Here is a 19029-nt window from a genome sequence, read left to right as displayed (position 1 = left end):
TAGAATTTATCCGCAGCCAGATGGGAATTATTATAATACATGCTGTGATGGTGCCCTATTGGCACAATAGTAGCCTTAGTGAGATGAGGTGGACATCAATATATTTTGCATGCACAGCTGCCCATGTGTATTGCCTGCTGTTGTAGTGCAGTTCCATGTAGTGTGTCACACATAATTTGCATTGCTTTATGGGCTCTCAATGGCTTTTCAGGCTCCCTGTCCTGTGTCTCCTTGGAACGGTCTTCTTCACTGGCATCTGTACGAAGCCGACTTCATTCCTGCCAGCAGTGCACCTACGTGACCGTGGACAAATCAACTATGAACAGACACCTTCCGAAACACATGGGCGAGCCCCCCTTCCAGGGCCGCTTTTGTCCAGCTGCATTCATGTATAAGTCCAAGCTTGGGGCTCACTTGTGCACCCACACAGGGGATCGGCCCTTCCCCTGCACCCTCTGCAGGGCATCTTTTTCGATAAAAAACCACCTCAATGAGCACATGCGCGTTCACACAAGAGAGGGGCCATTTTCCTGTGTCAGCTGCAGTGCATCTTTTGTGACAAAATGTACCCTCATTAGACACATTCGCACACACACAGGAGAACGGCCCTTCTCTTGTGCCCACTGCAATGCTTCTTTTTCGCTTAAAGGCCTCCTCACTGACCACATGCGCACTCACACAGGTGAGCATTCATTTTCCTGTGTCTATTGCAATGCTTACTATATACAGAAAAACTCCCTCATGAGGCACATCCGCAAGTACACTGGAGAGCGTCCATTTTCCTGTATCCACTGCAATGCTTCTTTCATGTACAGAACTTCCATTTTGAAGCACATCCTCAAGCACACAGGAGAGCGACCATTTTCCTGTGTCCACTGCAATGCGTCCTTTCTGCAGAAAAGCCATCTTGTAAGACACGTGCGAAAGCACACAGGAGAGCGTCCATTTTCCTATGTCCACTGCAATGCATCTTTTGCAGAAAAAAAGGACCTCACAACACACATCCTCAAGCACACAGGAGAGCGTCCATTTTCCTGTGTCCACTGTAATGCGTCCTTTCTGCAGAAAAGCCATCTTGTAAGACACGTGCGAAAGCACACAGGAGAGCGTCCATTTTCCTGTGTCCACTGCAATGCATCTTTTGCAGAAAAAAAAGAACCTCACAGTACACGTGCGAAAGCACACAGGAGAGCTTTTATTTTCCTGTGTCCATTGCAAGGCATCTTTTGCAGAATAAAAGAACCTTACAAGACACATGCGAAAGCACACAGGAGAGCGTCCATTTTCCTGTGTCAACTGCAATGCATCTTTTGCAGAAAAAAAGGACCTCACAAGACACATGCGAAAGCACACAGGAGAGCGTCCATTTTGCTGTGTCCACTGCAATGCATTTTTTGCAGAAAAAAAGAACCTCACAAGACACATGCGAAAGCACACAGGAGAGCGTCCATTTTCCTGTGTCCATTGCAATGCATCTTTTATAGACAAAAAGAACCTCACAAGACACATGCGAAAGCACACGTGAGAGCATCTATTTTCTTGCATTCTTTGTGTAGAAAGCCTCCTCGAAAGACATCTGCATGCATATTTTATAGAGGCCCTGTTCCTGTTTCTACTGTAATAAATACTTTTTAGAAGAGATCCTCATGAGACAAATCTGCCTGTACAGATGAGTGAATCCATTTTCCTGTGTTCACTGCAATGCATCATGTTCAGTGAAATGCAAACTCATTATGGACATGTATACTCATGGAGGAAAGGGTCCCTCGTGTGTCCACAGCAATATATTCTTTTCAATAAAAGGCCACCTCATTGGGCACACGCGCACCAATGAAGCAGAGGGGCACTTTTCCTATATTCACTGCTACTCACCCCTTTTCCATAGAAGGTCACCTGATCGAACACATGCATACACTCACCATAGGTCAACGAAACCACTCTTGAGTCGCCTCACAGACTCAGATCAAGCGGCGAGTCTCAGTGAATCTGCGTGAGTAATATTTTTGTGAGTTTGACTCCGAGTGAGTCTGGAATGTGACGTCCACAAATTAGCAGTGATGGAAGTGCTGCTCCAATTGCTCCAAACTTCTCCACAAGAAAAATGTCGCTCCGATGTGCAATATTCGCTAGTACTTGCTTTAAACCTGCTCCCAAATGGTGTTGGGAATTTAAAAGCAATGAATTTGAACCATGTGACTATCCAGTGGGCCTAAACAATACACAAAGCAGCTGTGTACACGCTCATCTGAGTATGCTACTTGGTGGTGTAAATCCAGAAAAACCACAAGGCATCAGGCCATGGTGGCCATTTTTTTTAATAGCGGTTGTATCTTCATTTACATAAGAAATGAAAGGGTTGCAAAAAGGTTGCCCAAAAATTAACAATGCGGAACTAGCCGTCGTCGGTGTAAGTAGACAAGGCCTGCATGAACGCTTTGCCTATCGAGGTACACGGAACCCCACTGTACTTGCCAGTGCACGCAATTGGAACACCGATTGCGTCCTTGCTGCACGCAATCGGTGCTAGATTCAACTCTGCATCTGGCGTCATACTAGGGAGCGTTCCTGTAAGATGCAGATCGTGCATAGCAAAGACGCCGATGTGCGTGCCTTGCATGTGCTAGCAGATGCCGTGCAGTTCCCAATTCCTCGAGAGGCAAAGTGTTTACGCTGGTCTGCATGGGCAGATGTCACCTACTTAGTGCGTATGGCTACGGATAGTGTGCCACTGTCGTGGAAAAGCAACGTTTTCACGGCCACTCTGAAAATCATGCTTTGAAATAATTTTTTTTTTTAAATTGGCCTCATATCTGCTTGTTACACTGCAAATGTCGTCGAAAGACGACAGTCTTGCGTCTGGAGAGAGTGAACAAAACGTTTATTTGATGTTCTGGGCAAAAAAAATCAGTGAATGGTATTCTGGAGGCACTGCGTTAGAGTTCCTTGAGCGTGCAACGGAGGCGAATGAGCGCGTCAAGTCACATCACACGTGAGACATGAGCGCTATCTGGCAGTTATCCTGGAAAACGAAGCGCGTGACGTGCGCACCCGCCTCTGAGGTGATAAGGTTTAGAACGCAAGGTGATGGGTAAGTGCCACTGCCGTATCATTTTAGCAAAGTGTTGGAAACACTTGTTTTTTACTGCAAGTGTTGCATGCTCAGCGCGGTGCGGTAAACGCTAAGGTCCTTAGAATTACTTATGTATACCTTTTCTATAAAAAAGACACACATACAGAATATTTATGTGTTGTTATGGTGCCTCATGTATGTGCTGTAATTGTTTTTTAATTGTCAATCAGACAAGTATGAACGCTGAATCTTGAGCAATATTGGTGGGCGCTGCGGATGGGATCGGCTGTTTGGAGTATTGTTTGGCCAATTAGGTGCCGTTTAGGGTAGTGTTAAGAGCGGACAAACGAACAAATTTACAGACAGACAGATAGACGGACAGACCAAAATTTTTTTATCAAAGGTCTCCAAGAAAGACTATCGTCTTTAATCACGAGCATGGGGTCCAAGCCTGAGCAAATGCATTGTTCTGTTCACTGTTTTTTAACACTTTTCGCGATTTCCATATTTCACATGGCTGAGAAACAGTTAACACAGATAAGGCAGTCGTTTAAAAAGTTCATTGCACTTTTTTGTAACTTTTAACTCAATTATACTATGTGCTAAATCTACGGTAAATCTCAAGGGAGACACTTGCAATTGAAGTCCTCCCCAATCTGAACAAAAGGAAAGTCCGAACCCCCTCCCTCTAACTAACTGTATACTAGTGCACTGCATATTTGATAATAAATATAAATATTTATGAAATACCTAAATGATGCTTCAGTCTTCAGGAGTTGTTAGGAACGTGTATCTGCTTTGAAAACACCAATAGCCACCCTAAACTAGCATTTCTTTCTGCTCCGAAGGCACTTAAGGCTGCTCCAAACCACCACTTTTTTATGCCCCAGAATCTGCTGCAAAAAGCAAAATGCTGCTTCCATCACTGAATTAGCGATGGACCACATGGCAAGGTTCTGTTTGGCGTTCCATAAGTCAGTTGCCAGACTTTTGGTCGGCGCGATGCGAGGCCAATTACCAGGCGAGACTTCCGGGCCTTCATGAAGTGCTTGCAAAAGTGCGGAAGGGGGTCTGGTTCCACCTCTTTCGTGAGCGGTATCGCCTAGGCGCGAAGAAGTTTCTCGAAGCCTGGCACCGACCGGTAGTTATATATAGTGAGTCTAACGGGCAACAAACTATCCGGCTATGATGGCGGAACATCTAGCAGCACGATTTGGCGAGGCATCACTCGCCTGCATGCCTTGTTGCTTAAGTCAACGCGTCCTCTAGGAAGATGCCTGCCGCATGAGAAAAAAAACTGCTGCCACACCCTTTCTCTCCTTCATTTTGAAAATGTTCTCGGTCGCTAGCGTAACCTGTGGCGGACGGTGCAACAACGCAACATTTTGCATAGCCTTTGAAACACTGGTGCACAGTTGCAGGTCTTGAACAACTCTCGACTGACGCGCCCCTATGGGCCTCAGATAAAAAACGCCCGTCGCCGTGATTATAGTGTCGGTCGCGAGTGCCACCACGCGGAGCTTGTTTAAAACTGAAGGCAGGCCAACTCCACCGGGAGCGCGAGCCATTCCTCAGGCATCTTTCTGGAGGAGGCGTTGCTTAAGTCCATCGGCGCGCTCATTCCGCGCTCGGACAAACGACCACACCCGGTGGTTTACAGTCTGCTCGGCGGCACCCTCCTCCTCTCTTCTCCGGGAAAAAGCGGTGGGTGGATGAATTGATAGATAAATATGGCTGTACCCTATAGATCGGGCGGTGGCTAGCGCCACCAAGCCGTAATACCTAATGAACCAAAAACTAAATTTATTTTTTTCCCTTTACATAGTGAGATTGAGAATTCGTACTTAGCAGTGAAGGTTCTAATTTTCACTCGTGCCTTGACTTTAGTCATCAATCAGATAACCTCCTTCTAGTTAATTCTACCCGCCCTCCCTGTCCATAAACCCCAGTGCTTTGAAGAACTCTGCGCCGGTTTCTTTGAGGCGGCGCGCCCCTTGGTGGACGCTTCCTCCTCCTCACTCGCTCCTCTTAGAGGGCGAGAACGAATGCACTCTTTCCCCCTCCGAGCTAAACTCGTTTCTCTCACTAGCCCCGCCCTCGGCGTGTGTATACCTTAGAAGTGTGGCAGCTTGGGCTAGTTGGTATGGCATGACGATAGTTATAGCGCGAGAACAAAACGACGACACAGAGACAAGAAGGACACGAAAGACACGAGCGCTAACTTCCAACTGAGTTTATTGCGCAGAGCACGAAAATATATAGAGGAGACAGTGACCATGTGATAAAAACCATATGGCACAAGAGCAGAACATGAGTAAGAAAACCAAAAACAAACAACACAAATACAAAGGCTCTGAAAAACAGTAAAGAAAAAACCTAGAAGAAACCGAAACAGAAAGGTAAAGCTACCTGCCCGCACCGAATCCTTCGAGGAACCTGCGTTCCTTCTCGGACAAAGCCACGGAGGGCTTGCTAATACAAGGCACCTGTTCGCGTTACCTGCCCGCACCGAAACCTTCGAGGAACCGGCGTTCCTTCTCGGACAAAGCCACGGAGGGCTTGCTAACACAAGGCACCTGTTCGCGTGCCATCTGCGCAGCCTCGACAATGACCCGGGTGCTTACATCTCTGTGTTTGTACAACGTCGCTGTTTCCTCGAAGAGGGGAACACACTTGCACTCAGTGCAGTGCTGGGCAAGAAAACCATCTTTCCCGTTTTTAACATTGTTCGCGTGCTCTCTCCGGTCTCTTACCGGTCTCTTGCGCGCGTGGCTGCTGCTGCGTCTTATTTCAAACCGCTCGCTGGCAGGTAGCCAGTGGGCACAAGCCTGCTATGTGTTTCCAGAGAACACCTACCAGTTTCTTGCGCGCGCCGATCGTCTTCGTCGCGCCGCGGGGGCGTAGCCCGACCACTCGCTTTGAGCGGGGACCACGGCTGTCTTCGACCTCCGGTCGCTATGGAAAGGCCACATCTCCGTGTGCTCTGACCTCGTCAGCTGCGCTAAAGAGTAGCCCCCTCGCCTGGGTAAGGTACCGTCCATCTCGCAGTATGGGGCCGCGAGATATGTCGCGTTTGCTCGGTGCTTTGCGCTCCGAGTGGATGGGCACCCTTGTCCGGGAAGGGCCGTTCACCAAAAAAACAAAACAAAAAACAGTACCACCCTCTAACCAGGGGCGGAGCCCCTACTGGAGTGAACGTAACTGTATGATGAGGGTTTGATGAGTGACACGTACTGTGGGACGCGGCGCTATCGGGTGCCAACTCCCTTTCCTTTTTAACAACGGTAGACAGACCAAAATTTTTCCGTCGAAGGTCCCCAAGAAAGACCCCAAGAAATGGTAGTGTATAGGTGTTCTGTGGAAAGACTATCGCCTTTTAAAAAAAGCGCCCCGGCAGCCATGACGTTTTGGGGTCGTCAACGAATTTGTCACGTTGGCGAAACGGTTCGACCAGCAAAAAAACCGTCCCGTGTGATGAGGCTAGAGTGTACTAGAAGTGTACTGTACCTAGGTGGTTTCGACCGGCGTGGGCGTGGAGGTCGTTCTTAGTCGGCGGCATCGTCGGCGCCTGCCGGGCAAAATCAACGTCAGGATCTAGTAACGTTTTGGCGGCGGCCGCGGCGGCCACTTCTCGTCGGCGGCGCTGGCAGCGTGGAAACCGAAACTACAATTTAAAAAAGGCTACCTTACTGTGTTTTTTTCTGCCTGTTTTGCTGAAAATCACTACATTTAGCAGTAATGCCTGAGAGAACAGCATGGAGATGTAAAAGGACTGGCAAACGGTCGGTAAATTATTTGTTTTTCAGCATACATATTGAATATAAGTTCTTTCAGGGCACTCCGTTTGTTCACATAGCGAGCACTTTATCGCAAGAAATTTCGTTTCTTTTTACTTTCACAGTGATGCTGTTATATCTGCTAGGTATTATTCCTTATTAACTTACCCTTTGTATTATTTTTAGTTCCAAGTTACAGTTGTTCTTTTATTTATTATCAAATGTGCCACTTGCATCTGTTGTTCGGCAGCTAGCTTATCAGACCTTCGTTCGCCCACAACTTGGATTCGCCGCATCGATCTGGTCCCCATACAAAAATTACTTAATCAACATGCTTGAAGCTATCCACAATAGGGCAGCCCGGTTTATCTCACGAAATTACGACTACCATAGCAGCATAACGGAAATTAAACTTTGCCTTTCTCTTCAACTGTTGAGTACTCGGCGGGATATTTCTCTCCTATGCCTCTTCCATAAGTATGTTTACAGTAACAAACCATTCCCATTTCAACTCTATAAACCTTGCGTTACATCTCGTAGGCTGCATAATAACTTAAGTTTCACGCGATTCTATGGGTCAACGGACGCCTTTAAGGTGGCGGTTCTACTGTCGCCATTATGCGAGTAGTTCTGGAAAAAACACCAGACGGCGCCACCAAGTCAGGACAGGAAGGCCAACATTTCGGAGGTGAACTGCCACACGTGTGCCGGCGCGCCACACTGCATGACGAGGGGGTGCAAATCGCGCTGACACGGTTCGAAGAAATGCACTGAGCAGGGGCTTTTTTTTCTCCCCTTCAACGACACCTCCATCTCTCTCCATGCTCACTAGCCCCTGACCCCTGCGGTCGCTGCTTTTCAAGAGATCCCTCATGTAGGCTGTGTAGCCTGCTTGGCCAGCTGATCTACGTTCCATACAGTGCCGGAATGCGGGGTTGAGTGAAAAACTCTATCGCGGAGGTCACAACAATGTATACAACGGAGATCAAAACTTGGACTATGAGTATTCATGCGAGGTTTAACGGAACAGTTCGTTCTACAAATAATTGGGGTTGCTGGAGCATGATGCGGTTCGGTGGGACAGGAGAAGACAAATTATATTTGACTATAAATACTTCCTTCCCAGTATGACCTAAGCTTCCGAATTTTCAAAAAAAAAAACGAGTAGTTAGGCAAATCGCGTGCTAAGAAGTGCGGCCGCTGTGACTCATGGTGCCCAACACGTGCCGACTGCATAATCATTAGTCTTCCCCACTATACGTAGCGTAATTTATTTCATTAGAATTGAAACTTCAGCAGGCTAGTATGAATTCATGTTTTGGTTGATGCAGCATTTATTTATCACGTTGCCGTACGCAAAGCATCGGACTAGTCGACAAACTATTTTTATGACGAAAATGAAGCAATTACCTCTTGTGTGTCATATGAGCGATACTCGCACATGCGTGGCCTGAATGGTCCAGGTGTGTTATTCTCTTGTCCAAGGAACGACTTCTCTATTCACGTACTCTATTTCAACATCATTTTTTTTCCTGTAAAGGTCGTGGCAATAACATGAAGAGTGATCGTTTCGCCAAAATCAGTTATTGACTGCCAGCTCGTAAATTCGAGGCCGTTACCTCAAGCTCTATAAACATCTCATGATAAAAACTGGGGCGGATTCACACAAACCTCCCAGGAGTGCAACAAGGGAGCGGAAGAATTATGGTACAGTGCATCTCCCATGCATCTTTCTACACAGCCGCTGCTTGTATTACTTCTATGTTGTACCCATTTCGAGTTCGTAAAGCGCATGCAAGGCAAAAACATGAGTGCACAAATACAATAGTTGCAAAGGAGTTGAAGAAAAGGTCTTGTCGATCTGGATAAGGCTTTTGGATGCATGATCGGTCAATTCAAATAACTATATCGGCTAACATATCTTCAAGCAACGAGTCTTAGTGTTGTGTAAATGCTATGCAATGAAGGGCTGTCATGCAGTAAGCAAGATTGAGTCAATACACGTTGTTGTGACAATTTATTTAGTACGAAACGAGCGTCGGCAGCACTTGGTTAGAGCCACGAAGACACCTGAACATCACACACACAAAAAAGCTCATACAACTACAACGCATAGGAAGCACATGGCGGCAGACACCGGCTGTGTATGAGAGAGGGTCGGGAGAGGAGGCAGTTGTCGTTACTTAGGTAAAAGAGAAAAAATTTAGCGGACTTTAGTCCCGAGAAGCTCTTGCTTTCTGTCCTCGCAGCTGTCTGGTAGTGTGCGAGAAGTGCACAAAAGGCCAACACGACGAGCGGTCGGCGTTCCTTTGTCGTGAAAAGTACTCTGGGTCGACTTACCCCTCGAAATCCAGACCTGCCTGGCGCATTTGTGCGATACGTCTTTCTAGCGCATTACCCCCGTTTACATGGTCTTGATGCGCCAGTTGTCGCATTCGTATAAACGCTGTGCGTGCCATGCCGCCTTACGGCAAACTGTCGACGCCCGGCTATACGCAAACGTGCTTTCTTATCGAGGAAAGACGAACTGGACCCCACTCCCAACTACCGTGGAGACGGCGTGCCGGCCTCTTGTTGAATGAAGTTAGTCGCCCCAGCTGGCAGCCGACTGACTGGCAGTCGCCTCGAGCTGTCAGGCTGTAATAAATTTTACACGAATGCCAGAGTAGCCCATCGACTTTGCAAACGCATTTCGGAAAGGTGATGCGACGCCGTTTGCAGGACCTCTCGTCTTCTGTACGCCGCAGCTACCATGTGGTGTCGGATTACAGCGAGCGAGTATCGGATTACAGCGACTTGTAGCTGGGTGAGTTGGTTTATGTAAAAGAATTTTAAAAAAATAACTGATTAGCTTAGTGGTGCCTCGAGCATGGGAAACAGAAATTCGCACAATTTTCTGCGTCATCAACCACTATATAAATAGGTACATATTAGCGCGAGCAAAATAACAATGACTTGAGAAAGGAGTGGCAGGAGGCAGGAATATCTCAGCTCCCGACATTTCTGCTTCGTCCCACTTCTTTCTCGAGTGTTTTTGTTTTCTTGAGCTAATATTAATTCCTTATAGCGAAAGAGGGACGCACGAAGTTCGCACAACAGGGGGCCACCATTCCCCTCATCGTGATTTACGGCTCGTGAATCGACCGGCACTCGCAAAACTGCCCATTTCCTACGCATTAGTGCAATGCGCCTTCCATTGCTTACATGAATGCGAAGCGCATGTTTCGCACTCATGTAAACGGGTTTTATGCACACCGATGTCACCACACTTTCTTATAAACTTATCCTTTTCAGAAACGTTTCCGTTCTTTTCGAGCTACTAGGCGTAAGTCCAAGATCGGCTATTTCTACTCGTCAGCCTTATGACTCACGCTAACGAGTCAAGGAGCTGCTATCTTGACGCATTGACAGTTCTCCGCACGGCAGATTTCCCAATGACGAATTGTCAGCAGGTGCCGCATGGCCTTGACATTTTTCTCTATTCTTTTTCTCCCCTTCCCCCTCCCCGTGTAGGGTAGCATATAAGCCTTTCCTTTGCCTTTCTGTCTCTCTCCTTCAGGCGAAAGCGTCGGCAAGGTGCCTTGTCGCATGGTGTTGTACACTGGCACTGAAGAAAACCAACAAGTTCCCTACTCGACGTTGCAATCCTTAGATTGAGTGGCATAAACCCTCAGTGCATAGGAAAATAGATGGGCTTCACCACTGCCGCTCCCCCACCAGACCTGCTCAGTGGGAGCATAGTCAAAAGTTATCCGCCTTTCTGCCTCCCTGAAGGACCTCACTTGTCGCGGGTGCTTCAAAGCAGAAGAAAAAAAGAACCCTGGTGCCTCATTGCTGTCCCCGCACCGAGGTACTTTCTTACACCACGCCGTGCATTCAGCAAATTTCATGCCACTTCGCTTCGTTGTTACTGGCTGAAAAATCTGCAAGATTTTCAGGCAGTAGCATGATTTTAGCCAGTTTATGCAGTGAGCAACGGAATAAATATTGCTCGGTTTTGTGGTTTATTGAAACCAATGACGGATATTCACAGCCGACTCCGAGAGAAGAGTTTGCAAGCGCCCGCGTCCCCTTAGAGTGAGTTTGCAGTGATTATGAGGAACGCCGTCATGGGGTACTCAGAACATTGGTGTTCGCGCATTTCGGCGCTATGGAAATGTGCGCTTGTCGTATATAAAGGCGGAAAGTGAACACGCGTCCTCAACTCCTGCCGCAGCATAGTTTTCCCCAGAGTAAATAAATGAAATAAACACGCAGAAAGTACAAAACAGACTTCATCTCATTCCTGTAGGCTTGCCTCGTTTCGTGTTTGTTGTGATGGGTTCATACCAACAAGCGCAGCACGTCTGAAGCTCCGCAACGCTGGAAGCTCCGTATATTTCACGGAAAAAAAAAATATATTCAAAAATACCTTACCCACGCACGTCTGCTCAGTTCGCTCGTTTGTCGTTCGTTTTTCTGCTTTCTTCTGACTGTCGTCGCATAGCCCTCGCTTTTCGCTATAGTCCGTGGGGGGTGAGGAGGGCGACAAAGACGTGCACACATATGAGAGGGACTTTCCAAGACTTCGGCCTTTCTTTTCCCGTGAAGACGCTCACCCCATCCTCTCGGAGGATACTGCCCACCTGTTTTCACGCTCTCCCGCGGTACCGCGCAGCCTTATGAGACTCTGAGGGGAGGAAGCCTTACAGATGACGGTGCATGGTTTGAAGTTAGAAAAGACGTTTCCTCCTGAGGCAAAATGTTTTTGCACGCCGCATTCGGGGAGACAGAGAACCTTCAAATTCAGCGCTTTTCTTATTTCTGTTTAGGTGGCGCTAGGGAAAGATTTTCGTTGTAGTGATAGGAATAATGTAGATTTCTCAATATTCCTGCAGTTCTTGTGTGCGATTCGTGTGCATAAGTATACCAGGAGACCGTAACTGTTATATTTTAGGCTATGCATGCATAGATTTAAGCGCTATTTCAAGATAACAACGATTTTGTTGATGTTTATGGCACGATGAATTAAGACAATTTGCGAGCTTTGTTTCGCATTTCTGCTTGCTTTATTGAAAAACGCTACGTTGAGGAAATAGATCAGGGGTTCTAGTTTATCCACGTGCAAATTCAGCTAACGAACCTCAGTAGTTCTCCGCAAAAATGGGCCACGGTAGGTCTATCTAATGAGAATATTGCCCAATTTAGATCAATAAAATTAAAAAGCGAGAGGGCGTACATAAATAAAATTGAGCACTCAAACGGAAAATGCCACCCTCTATATACACTCAGAAAATGAATTTTCTCTAGCGAATAGGTGCCGGATAGTCTGCATCGACATTTACTAAATTTGGCTCTTTTGAAAAGCTAATCAGCAATACAGTAAAAGTGCTAGAATAATTTGCTACGTTGAGGAAATAGATAAATATGTCTTAAATGTTCTGCGCAAAGAACAGTGCTGTAACTGCAGCAGATTTTTCATAAAATGGTCACTGCTGACACACAGTCAGACCAAACCATGTAACTAGCGCTTATTCTCGGCTCTCCCTACCCAAGTGCTAAAAGCTCACTTATTTTTAATAGATATGTTCAAAATGTACAAAAATTAAGCTTTTCAATGACACATAAACCAACTATATAAGACAAGAAGAACAGCCGCCACGTCAGTTGGAAAAGTGACAAAAACGATGGTTTCGTGCCGCCGGAGTGAGACCGCCGCCTTAACTCATCGGCTCTTCCTCGCGTCATCCGCTTGTGGAATGATCTCTCGAATGACATTGCATATCAATCAGACCCCGAAAAATTCAGACAACTTCTTCACTCTTTCTTTCAGTCATAGACACTTCGATTGGTTCCTTTTTACAAGTATTTGTTGCACCTCCTGTATCGTTCCAGTGTAAATATATTCATTCGTTTTTTTCCATTTCCTCCCGCTTACAGCTTAGGGCCTTGTGTTCATTCAGTAAAGAGCACGCGCTCTTCTTTTTTTTTTTCGCTTCACACTTAGTGACCGCCTGCATTTTCCTACTTTATAATGTTCTTATACACACGAGAAAAACTCTGATTGATTTGTGGGGTTTAACGTCCCAAAACCACGATATGATTATGAGAGACGCCGTAGTGGAGGGCTCCGGAAATTTTGACCACCTGGGGTTCTTTAACGTGCACGCAAATCTGAGCACACGGGCCTACAACATTTCCGCCTCCATCGGAAATGCAGCCGCCGCAGCCGGGATTCGAACCCGCGCCCTGCGGGTCAGCAGCCGAGTACCTTAGCCGCTAGACCACCGCGGCGGGGCCACGAGAAAAACTATCTTATCGCCCTTTATTATCCTGTATTTCTTAAACAAGAACAAATTGCTTTCTGCGCGCTGCTCTAAAATATTTTGGGCTACGTGTGTGCTAGGTGTTTTTTAGTAAGTGTATTGCGGATATTTGTTCTCCTCCCACCAGCAATGTTCCGATGTGTAACTTCAAATGACTTTTTGTACATTCTCTCTTTAGTGACATATAACGCGTTATTTTTTGTTGAGTTCTTTCAAAGTTTGATGTTTCCTTACGGTTTTGTCGCGACACTCACCCTTTGTAACCCCCCTTACACAATGCCCTGCAACAAGGGCCTGTAAGGTATCTTTAAATAAATAAATAAATAAATAAATAAATAAATAAATAAATAAATAAATAAATAAATAATGCCTTCCGTCCTTAAGGCTACTATTAAATAAATGAACTATGGAGGAGCCTCTTTTCAACGGGTAAGTAAAGGCAAGTGGAGCTCGCAGTCTTCATGCGTAATGTACTGTTTTTTTTTTTATTTTTGGGTAACAGACAGGTGGGCGATTTATGTAGGTCACAATAGCATATAGTGATTCAAGAAATGCACGAAAAAGGCGCTAGTCCGCCTCCCATGAGGAAACAGCGACTTATGATGCAAGTGCTACAACGAATACAAAAGAAGCGAAATGAGTATAGGACATGCGCTTTTTTCTTTGTTTCCTACTTCAAAGACTACATTCTTGAAAGACGCAAGGAGGTGCGGGTGGGTGGTGGGGATGGAGAGCAGTTCTTGAATCTCGTTTGTTTGTGAGGCCGCTCTTAATATTCATGCCAGCCCATACTCCCTCTCCCTTTCTTTTCCTTGAAAGGAGTACTGAAACAAAATTTTGAAAGCGATATAACCCGTCAAATAGATTTGTGTAGATACACACATCATCTATGAAATGTAAACAAATATTGTCACCTAGAACGTATTCAAAATTAATTTTGAATCGTGTGTCGACCATCGGCATACTGTATATGCCTTCGTCATTCCGGTAAACAAACAACCACCCCCCGCGTCACGAATTTTGTGTTGGCTGCTCCTGGAGAACCATTTCAACGGAAAGAGGGGCAGACTTGTACGGGATTACAAAGGCCAGTGTTCGAGCTTCAGCGGCGTTTTTTGAAGCGTTTACGCATATTTACAACGCTGGAAAGCAGATCACAGTAGCGCCCACGAAACCTCCTTGAAGAGACTTGTCGACATGGTGCATCACAGCTTGCACGCGGTTTTGTGCGCCCACCTAGCCAGTTAGCTTTGCACGAAAACCCAGGATTCCTTTCCTCCATGCGAAAACCCCTCTGGGTCCCGCCTCACTCGGCGCGCTGTGGAACCAAGACTTGAACAATTAACATCGCGCGCTCGATCATACGAACTTTCCTGCCATGGGTTGCAAAAAAAAAGTGTCATTTTTTTGTGTAAGTGCTCCTTTGCTCATCGAGTCCAAAAATAGGGGCTATTTATGGCGTGCACCAGTGTTATCTCTTATCACAGTGTGTCTGGGACGGGGGTATAGGACGTAATGTACGACTGGAAGTGGGCATGGTCTTGAATAAATGGCTGATGAAGAGGCTTTAGCAATGCTCCATTGCCCAAAAGATCCTCTCTTTACATATTGCTGTGCTATCTCCATGCCTTCTCAGGACCCCTCCCCCCCCCCCCCCCACCCCGGGCTTTGAGGGTTAGGCGACTTTTAGCTAATCCCACCAGCCTCCCAGATCAGGTGCTGCAAGCTTTCTCTGAAAAGCAACCCTATACGTACATATCTACGGCCATTCCCATGAGCAAAAGCGTTCAAAATCAACTTTCTCGGGTAAGAATACAGAAATCTGAACAAACGTGAAGACTCCCATCGAAACAGCCATTCATCCAAACACCACTCGTCACCACAGCGGCGAAGGCAGAAAATAATTCGTGACCTCGGCACCAATGGTTATTCACAAAGGCGTTTATTCGCAGAGCCCTTCGCAAAAGAAAAGAAGAGGAAATTTTTGTGACACCAACCGCACCGCAACAACGGCTGGTGTCGATCTTTTACATCGTGGGCGCCAGAGAAGTTAAAAAGGCAGAAGTCGACGTTGCCCAAGCCTCCCACCATCATCGGATGTTTCATCCGCTGGTTCTAAGACCTTGCATCTGCGGGAATAGCGCAAGGTGCCGTGTGCAGGATCGTGTGCGCCGGCTAAACGAAGAACTTGCATGAAAAAATGTGGCAGCACAAGAAGGACTTCGGTCAAATGAACAGGGGTAGAGGCAAAACATTGTAAGCGGGTTGGCCACCATACCTGTCCCTACAGCGCGGTGATTTTCTAAACAGAAAGCAACCTTCGCCAGCGGCTCTCCTTTGAGTCCTGGAACAGTGGGAGACAACAACTGCACCACTGGAAACACTGCCCTCCCTCTACTTCAAGGGCTTGCAGCGAGTCGTGGAAAACATCCCGGGCCTTCTCACCCCGAAGAAAAAAGACGATCAGCCTTCAAAACATTGGGTTTCTTAATGTAATTATTGGCTGGAGTTTTCTGGGTTTTTTATTTTCTTTTCCCCCAACCAAGCAGACTTCTGCCGAATGCTCGCATTTGAAATATAACAGATATTAGAGCTGCATGTTATAAACCAGGAGAGTAGAGCTCGTCGCTGCGTTTTGTAGCCTGTCTGCATTCCATGGGGCGTACAAAGAACGCAAAAGCTCAGGTATGACAAATTTGAGCCTGGGATAAAACCCGTGTCGTCAAGTTTTTTCGCAGAAGGGACTGGGCGAACCCGATGACGGGCGAGAAACCGCCGAAATTAATTGCTTCCGTGTGTCAAAAATGACTATGAATAGAAAAAAGTTTGATTAAGAAAAAATACAAAAAAGGGCACTTCTATGCCGTGTCGATACGGAGTCCTAAACTGCAGGCGTGCTGGCAAAGCGTTTAGAAAATCCTCAAGTTCTCAGGAGTCACAAACATCTTTGACCGCATTACAGCTTGAAATAATTTGTTTTTGCCAGTGACTAAGCGTCGCACACAGCAGGAGCGGTGTGTTGATTCCTGCCCCCTTCCTCCTTGGAATCCACCCGAAAGTTTTCAACGTATCACATGGCAGGAAATGCTTTAAAAGCTGATAGCATGTGTTGTCACTACATTTACAAAACTGTAAGTTCGTCGAGATCTAAACTTGTTTAGCGCAAAACAATACATCGAAAGGGCAATCACAAGCGACCGTCCCATCGCTCTCGTTCTTGTGAATATTTTGTTTTGCGCTCCATAATTTTCCGATCGCCGCATTTCTTCATGCAAAAACAGAAGCGGCGTCTGAGGACAATCAGTTCAATACAGGAGAGAGCATAGGGGTGGTCGATGCTCGCAAATCGTGCTGCTCTGTCGCCTTGGAAGCTGCATGATTTATAGAGGTGGAATACAGTGCTCATTCTCCGCTGATTTGGTACACAATTGTAGATCAGACTCAATGTAAATCACGATGTCGCGTACTAATACTCTCGGGAGTTGCACATGTGCCAGAACATGCTGCGCAATCCACTTCCATGCCCTCTTATAGCCATGTTCATTAATTTTTAACAATTGTGAAATACACTAGATACACAATAATTGAGTTACAAATAATTATTCAGATTTTCCTCTCGTTATTATCGTAATCCGATATGCGTTCTTCTCTCGTCTTGGAAAAGATCGCACGAGTTTTGCAGCATGCTGGGCATAATTTGCTCATTCTACTTTGTCAGAGTATGCGAACGGTGTAGTCTATAAACGAATTACCTATTAGCATTAAAGTTGCAGCCAGTGTGGTGCAAAAAGTCCCTATAACATCACCAAAAATTACGGGTTTTTTAAGAGAAACTGCTAACAACTTGTTGGAAATTCTAACTTCAAATTGTGAAATCACGCTGGCGCAAACGGCATCAGCTCCGTGACTCTGCAAACAAATTTACAAATAGATGTGCTCTTTGGAAGTAGGCAGTATACATTAGCTCCTTATTCACGTTAGCATTTTAATGTTGCTATCTCAACTCAGTGGTGCATTTTTCGTCGCAATTTCATTCCGTGCTTTTAAGTTAAGGTGATCATTTTTATTCGAAGTAATGAGCAAGTGGTTTTTATCAAGGACCTTCAATGAAACGAGTTCCAGGGATAGGGGGAGTTAGACAGATTAACAATTTGGAAAATAAATGCTGTGGCTTAAGTATAACGTAGCCGGACTCATTCAGACTCTGACTCACGCCTCAATCAGAGTCTTTACATTCCTCTGATAGACTCATCGGCGAGTTGGCCGACTTATAATCGGAACACATCTTTCGTTCTTGTCACGTGTTGATGAAGACCTTTTCTATGAGTTCACGATGGTGAAATATGGGAGAATGAGGAAAAGTGGGAGCTTCGCCCACATGACGATAATAGGGATGCTCTTTACTGATCAACGTAAGAATAAACTAACGAAAAACACGAATGCAGCGTAGGAACCAGGCAAGTCAAGTGCTGGACTTAAAACCATATGTTATAAAAAAAGCCACAAAAATAACCAGAAGCACATGTTTAAGAAACTATCTAAACCACAGTTGCGCAATTAACCGTACATTTTTTTCCAACAAATGTCTCAAGGTGGTATGAAGCAGCCGATATCCATGAAACACCAAAGTATCAACGCCAAGTTTATCTGTGAGGAAAGCTGGGGGATCACTCACACATGACACTTCGCCCTGTTTTTATTTCGAAGGCTTCACGAGTTTCACAATCAATATTTGTTTTTGTTTTTTTCCTTTGCCAATAACATTCAATGATTAGAAAGGAATTCTTTTGTCATGCGGTCCTGCCTACTGAGATCAGACGGGTCGAGGCCTAGTTACACCTACATATAGGCAGTATGAACACCCTTCAGGCACAAAACTAACATCTTCGCTAGTATCTGCGTCCCCAATATATCAGTGTCATCGGCAAAGGAAGATATACATTGAACGTGAAGATTTTTAAGCCTTAAAAACAAAAAGGCAAAGTACAACGCATGTATAAGTGATCCTTCAGTTGTCCTTACAACTATATAAGGAATTCAGGTTGTCAGTTTAGGGTGCACGTGGCGTTGATCATACCATTTTGACACGCTTCTTGCCTTTGTAGTGTTAGGTGTGCGGCTGTGAAACGCCTCTGCCTAGGTTTCATGAATGCGCTTCTGGTACATGGGTTTGTGGACTTTCCGCCGTAAACATTTTGCTCGATGTCCTGTCAGGTTGAGCTCATTAGTTTGCTCTTCCAAAAATATTATAAACCAACTTGCCGAGCAAACTACATATGTGGTGTCCTTTTTGAAACACGGTCGTGACAAATCAGCATCTATAGTGAGTTCAATTAGGTCCGAGATAAAAACCTATTTACTTGAAATGGTAGGTGAACCCATTACGATGCGTTTTGCGAAGTGGACAGAATGAAGGCCAGACTGGTGACAGAAGCTGCAAAATAAACGTAGGCTAGCTGAAAAAAAAATTGGCCCCGTGTCTACATTTAGTCTGCAAATGTCGTCGAAAGACGATAGGCTTGCGTGTGGAGAGAGTGAACAAAAATTGATTTGATGTTCTGCTTAAGAAAATCGGTGAATGGTATTCTGGAGGCGCTGCGTTAGAGTGCCTCGAGCGTGCAGTGGAGGCGAACGAGCGCATCAAGCCTCGTCACACGTGATACATGAGCGCCATCTGGCAGCTTCTTTCAAAAACAAAGAGCGTGGCGCTAGACGGGTGTGCGCGCCCGCCTCAGAGGTGATAAGGTGTAGAACGCAAGGCGATGGGTAGGTGCCACCACCGTCTTGTTTTAGCAAAGCGTTGGAAACACTCGCCTTTCCGTGCAAGCGTTGGGTGGTCAGCACAGCGTGATAAGCGCTGCGGTCCTTAAAGTTACTT

The sequence above is a fragment of the Rhipicephalus microplus genome, chromosome 3, assembly GCF_043290135.1.
Source record: "Rhipicephalus microplus isolate Deutch F79 chromosome 3, USDA_Rmic, whole genome shotgun sequence".
Lineage (NCBI taxonomy): Eukaryota > Metazoa > Arthropoda > Arachnida > Ixodida > Ixodidae > Rhipicephalus > Rhipicephalus microplus.
The sequence above is the reverse complement of the archived record's forward strand: the minus strand, read 5'-3'. Positions refer to the sequence as shown.